We start from the raw sequence: 7,036 nt of genomic DNA on the forward strand, positions 1-7,036 counted from the left end.
GCAGTTTACCCTTCAGATTTCTTTCTGCACTAAGACGACTTTGGTAATTTGCTCCAGGAGAAACTAGCCCCACTGTCTGCAAGGCAGCTGGTCAGTTGTTCAGACTTGCTGCCACTGTCTCTAGCCCTTGTGTGAAGAACATGGAGAGGGGTGAGCAGAGGGGTAGAAAAAAACGGTGAATCGGATTCAATTCCTTATTTACATCTTGTAAAATATGGAGGATGGGCTTCCTGAATCCCTTGATCCTTCTTCAGACTTCTTCCTGTTTCATAGGGTATAAGATAACATGTCTCCAGGTACCTGGATTCTTCTCGGTCATTTCCACAGAGACCTGCTGGGTGATTCAGTAATAATACCATTGCAGACACTGCTTTCTTTCACAAAAATAGATCATTAAATGCATGTTTCTATCATTATTCTCTATTTACATAGAATTGTAAATAGTGAATTAATTCTACAAAGATCCCACTCATAATAAAGAAAACTGGGTAAGAATTGATTTGTATCTACTGCTATTATGCTAAAATCACTATGCTTTTCAGTCTCAGAAAGGAATAGTCTAGGGAAAGCAAATAAAATGTTTGAAAGTGAGAGGCTTTCCCCCCACAATGTTTTGCTTCCAGGACATTGATATACCATTATGGACAAATTTTGATGGCTTTTCAGAGCCTCCTTCATAATCTGTTTACTGCCCCAACAAAGAAAGAAAAATCCCACAAACCAATAATGCATTTGATGCTCATTTAAACCTACTTCATCAGCAGAGCGGAACTGTAAATTTCCCTATAACGGCTTCTTGGGAAATTTCCAGTGCTTCTGAATGGGCCAGAAATCAGCAAAAATGGCCTCTTGCTTGCCGCATTTTGGCATTTGGACTACAAGAAAGAGAGGAAGGCATAGATTTCCATGGAGCTTTTACCACCATTTTTCATCAAGCTGCAATGGCTCAGCACCTGACTCCAAGGAGATTCTGAGACATGGCCTTATGGCTTGTGAACCACCAGTGAGCTTCGGGAGCTGGGCTCTGCCTCTCAGGGTTGCCTCAGGGTTGTCATAGCAACAGTGGGCATAGAAGGTATGGCCTTAACTCACTTACTGGGAAAGTGAAGCCCATTTAGTTCTTCTGGAAGTAACTGTAAAGTTGATTTCCAAAGGAGAAGACCTGAATACAGAAGTTATTGTGCTTCTTCTAAGATCTTTTAATTCTTAGGAAAATCACTGGAATCATTTTCCTATGAAGAACAGGTGATAAAGGTGACTTGCCCACTAGTATTTACTTTCAAAGAAAGGGCTATGGAGATGAGAGTGAGGGGGATATAACACATCTTTAGGGAAGAACCCCTCTAGAATATGTACAGAAACATTTTTTGAGGGACTTTTGACTATATAAACATTTTGAGTCACCCCAAATCACTACGTCAGCACCTTCCTGGTGGCCCAAACTCCCAAGAAAGAAATTGGGCAACTGCAGCAAGAATAATGAGTTGTCCAGGCAGCCCTCCAGGAAGTGACCCTTGTGCATGATTCCTAGGGCTCCACTGGACATCTGGTTGACCCCACAGGTAAGTGGAGAATTAAAGAAGGACCACACCCCAATAGCAGGAGTTCATGTTTATGGTACCTCGACTGGAAGGTACTGCTGCCCTGATGATAGGAGGCTTGGCAGGAGCACCTAGAAAATTTCCAGATAAGTGCTCCACAAAGCAGAAGGAAATTTGGGTCCCCATGCACAAGCTGATATCTGGCCCACTTGCCCACATCTCATGAGGATACTACTTTTGGCTAAACAATTAATTTTATGATGTGATTCAAATGGGTGATGCCCCAAAGAGAATTTCACACAATTAAATATGATTGATATTTAATCAGCATCATATAACAGTCAAAAGGGTGAAATCACTTCTGTTTGATTAAAATACAATTATCTGAATATTGTTTAAATATTTAAGGAGCCATGCTTCTGTACATACCCATATATTCTTCTACTGTTTGGGAAAATAAGTACTTTAATAAAAAAAAAAAAGAACCTATATATAATCAGACTGCTTGCAATATGTGTTTCACAAAGAAGAAATGAAATACCTGAATCATATAAAATATTTGAACAACATATGTTGATGTGTAAAGTGTTGTTGGAAAATGAGCTATTTTTACAGAAGTTCAAAAATGTTGCAATGATTATTTGTGTTACTACAGTTTCAAAATTGTTTTCTAATATTATATGGCTCATTTTTGTCTTCATAGAAACTTTTTTGCTTATCCATTTTCAAGGCAAGAGAGCAAGTATAAAGAAATTCCATTTAGCATTAAACTAATATAAAGTATGTAAAAGGCTGGAAAATATATGATCAACATCTTTTAAAATACACATTTGAGGTATAAGAACATCTCAGAAGCTAAATAAAGAAGATACTGAAAATCAGACTATAAGCAGGAGCCTGATGGTTCTGCTGGGGTCGGGGAGAGGGCAAGAGCAAATTCAGGATCAAAGGAACTTAGTTTCTAGTGGCCAACAATAGCAAAAGAACATTTCTTAAGATTGGTAAAGGCAAAGTGAGAATCTGACAAGCTCCTCCCTATAAAATCAGGAGTAAAGGGACATATTCTCAATGAAAAGGTGAACTGAACTGCAAACTTTTGAATTGGTCACTTCAAATCCAGACACAACATAGTATCCTGGTGGTTTTTGTTTTTGTTTTTGTTTTTTCACAAAGGGGAAAAAAATAGTATCTTCAACATTCATTAAAGGTTTGCTATGAGGCAACCACTATTCTAAGCATTGTATAGATATTTTAAAATTTAATCTACACAGCAGACCTATGGAGCAGGTTCAATAATTTTTCCTATTTAAAAATAAGTAAATTAAGGAACAGGAAGTACATGTAATTTGTTCTGAGTCACACATCTAGTAAGTGATACAATTCAGAATCAGACATTCTGATTCTAGTGTAAGTGATTAACCAGTATATGAAAAACTTCTTTGGCCCTAACCCAATTGTAACAATGAGAAAAGTACATCAGACAAAAATAAAGTATCCTGCCCTAGATGGTTTGGCTCAGTGAATAGAGTGTTGGTCTGAGGACTAAAGGGTCCTGAAGTCCATTCTGGTCAAGGGCACAGGCCCAGGTTGCGGGCTCAGTCCCCAGTAGGGAGCGTGCAAGAGGCAGCCAATCAATGATTCTCTCTCATCATTGATGTTTCTCTCTCTCTCCCCCTCTCCCTTCCTCTCTGAAACAATAAAAATATGTATTAAAAAATAATAAAATAAAGTATCCAGTTGAAACTTAAGTTCATGATCTCCCTTGTTTTCCCTTCCTCAAGTAAATATATCTCTTATCAGCGCAATTCTGACTATATACCAAGTTGATGTAAAAAGATAGCAATGATTGTTATAAACATGGAAAAACATGAGTAATTTGCTACTGACAAATTTCTGATGATGAGTCAAGACATTCAAAAACTGACATCTTCTTCCTCCAGTCATCCTATGAGGTATTACCAGATTTATTCTCTCATACACAAATTACTAATATCAGTAACCTATTCAAATGCTACAGACACCTCATCTTATTGGACTATTGAACAGAGTGTAGGCTTCTTTGTTTAGGATTCATAATCTCCATATACTGATCCAAATCTACTTCTCCAACAACCACTTGTAAATCATGCTATTGGCAATCCAAACTGGAGGTCGCTCTCCAAACATGCATTCAATTTCTCATGTCCACTCTGTAGCTTGTGACAGACCTGCTATACAGAATATCTCCTCCCAATTTCCACCTGGAGATTTACCTCCAGTCCTTCAATGTCCAGTCAAATTTAATGGAGTCTGATTAGGTGTAAATATTTCCCTTCTAACTCTCAAAGACCCGTGTTAATACTTTATGCTGCTTCCATAGTACCCAGAATAGGATGATATATAAATATCACCCACCTACAGATAAGCTTTTCAAAGTAATGAACTGTGACTTATATACCCTGTAGCCCTAAATTCACTACTTTATTCATTGTTATCTGGACTAAAAATATCTGTGAGGAAATGAATAATATATGTGTAGTTGAATGCATTATCATTGTCATCTCTATTTATTTGGTGAATAATACTAAGTAAGAGGTTACAGGGAGAAAGTGAAAAAGATAGAAAATATAATTGCTTAAAGCCTTCATATGCCCTTATATATCAGTGATCATCTCTTTTGATTAAAAAATATCACTTTTAGATTAACTATCAATATTACTCGTAGTTGTCCATGTCATTAATTCACAATGTGGAAATAGGAAAAATGTGAATATAAATTGATAAATAAGTCTTCATATAAACAAAAGACAAAATGTAATTCAAGGCTAACATATTAGCAAAGGATAAATAATGCAGTCTCAAGTTTCTAGTGGGTTCTTACCTTAGGCAGGCTCAATGCCACAAATTAATACAAGAGGTGCTCAGTCAGTATATTACAAGCACACTAGTTTTATTTAGTTAGAGAACATAATGTTATCTATTTTTATTATCATTTCAATTTAAAATTCAGATAGAGTGCTTTGAGTGGTAAATCCTTTGGCAGATTTTTTTCCATCTTACAAGTAATCTATGTTTACAGTGGACAAATTAGAAAAAATGAACAATCAGAATGTTCAAGAGAAAAAAGGCATTTTTAGGCCTATTACACAAAGAGTGTCACTGGGCACTTCTTATTGTATAGTCTCATATTATTTATACATTTAATATATTATGCATATCACATATGCCAAAACTAAACTCACACTATAAATATGATTTTCTAAACAGTTTTTCTATCAAAACACAAATATTTTCACATTGATAATTAGACATAATTTGATATATTGACATAATTTTAATGGCTGAATATTTACTCAGTACTTTTTGTACACTTAAAAGGCTCACAGTTTTTAACTATTATAAACAATACTGAAATGAACATCCTTTACATGCATCTTTGCTCATTTATTCAAATATTTCCTTAAAAAGAGAACTTGAGATTAAATTGTTGAATATGTATGAAAAATTAATAATATTTGAAACATTGTTAGAGCTCTTTGGAAAGACTGTACAAATTTAACACCTCTAACAGGTATAAATTGACAGTGGATATTAACTGTAAATTTAATATGTGCTTACTGAAAGAAGAAAATAATAGTGCATGGCAATTTTCATTTTGGCACAGTTGTCCAGCCAATTTAATATCATGAGTGCCTTTAATTATAAGGGACAAGACCTGAATCAGACCCTTCAGCTCCCAAGTAGTAGAAACTATTGCCAAGTGGCATTTTCATACTTCAACCTAGACTTTAATTAACCTTCCTACCAAAAAAAAATGTGCCCTGTTTTTGTTTTTGTTTTTTTAAATTAAATAACAATACCAAGGCCAAACCAGAATTGGAGGCTTACCTCACAGCCAATCTCATTTCGATGAGACCAGCATGGACCCTTTCTCAGTCTTGCCTTGTACTCTCACACCTTTGTGCTTCTGAGACATCTTGTTTTACACGAGTCTAATCCCTGGAACTTGCTCAGTTAGAGGGAGGGTTATGGTGAAAAGAAAACGTACCCGCTCTATCTTGTTGGCCGTGTGCCTTTCCTGATGATGTGCCTCTACCTCTTTAATGATCTGCTCTTGGCAGGTGGGAGAGGGCAAAGATAAGCCATGCCACTGTGGAATTCATGGAACAGGATCTGTCAATATAATTGGCACCCTCTCTGTCAGACCATCTCTTAGGAGCTGACAAGTCAGAGACACATAATTACCGGGCACAATTTTCTCCTTGAAAGTAAAATAGAACTTAATAAACATAATGTCCACAGGGTGCACAGACAAAAAAGCAGCTCTCCTGGTGCCCTTCTGAGCATTGCAGTGCCACATGTCACCTCATGCATTCTGTAATAAAGTGACCTCTCAAACAAGGATGAATGATTTATTGTAATGTTCCAGTCGCCATCAGGTAGAGTGACCTGCTGTTCCTGCTGCTGAGAGGCAAACTGAAGTCTAACTTTGGGGAAGCTAACTGTGCCCTCAGATTTTGTTTCTTTTCCTTGTGCTTTAGGCTTTCTCTGGGCTCAAACTTATCCTTAAAATTCTTAAAACACTAAAAAAGAACAATAACAATGGAAATGTTCTGTGAGAATAGGATGGACACCACGCATCCTAGCAATGTCCATTATTTAAAAAAAATTATTGAAACAAGCAAAAATTGGCAATTGAAAGGCAAACAGTGCTAACTTAATGATTACAAAGCCAGATCTAAGTGATTTTGGAAAAGTTTCTTATCTTTACAAGGCAATTTGCTCTTTGTGAAATGGAATGATAACAGATAAAGACTAAATAAGAAACTAGATAGGGGAAAAAACCTGAGCAATTTATGGCATTCCATATTCACTTATGGTGAGCTTATCTTTGGCTTCTGATGGTTGACGCTGTTTTCTCATTAATATTATTTTTCCATACATTATACATTCACATGATACAAACTACAAAAGCAAGAGCCCGTTGCGAAAATTATCCCTCCAGTCCTAAACTCTAGACACAGATACCAGTTTCCCTCCTCTGAGTCAATGAATTTGATCACCTTTTTATAGTGCTTGAGGTGTATTTTTGTGAATATACAAGGGATTAACTCTCTGAATATGATGCATTTGTACATGGAACTTTTTTATCCCATATTATATAAATATTAGGATACCAATGTACCTGTTTGCACCTAGATTTTTTTCACAACTCATTGGAGGTCTTTCTATATCAGAATATAAAATCCTCTTCTTATTCCTTTATATAGTTACATAGTACTTCATTGTTGGAATGCTACATAACTTAATTATTCCTTATTGATGGATATTTGGGTTGTTTCTAACATTTTGCTACTTATAAACAGTGCACTGTATAAACTTAGATAAGTAACATTCCACATATGCCAAGTATACTGTTAGTTCTAAATTCTTAGTAGTAGAATTGCTTGTTCCAAAGACATCTTTCTATTTTCCATTTGTAATTTTGATAGTGTTTTAAAAATTGCCCCCCCCCC

The sequence above is a fragment of the Myotis davidii genome, unplaced genomic scaffold (genome assembly GCF_000327345.1).
Source record: "Myotis davidii unplaced genomic scaffold, ASM32734v1 scaffold93, whole genome shotgun sequence".
Classification (NCBI taxonomy): domain Eukaryota; kingdom Metazoa; phylum Chordata; class Mammalia; order Chiroptera; family Vespertilionidae; genus Myotis; species Myotis davidii.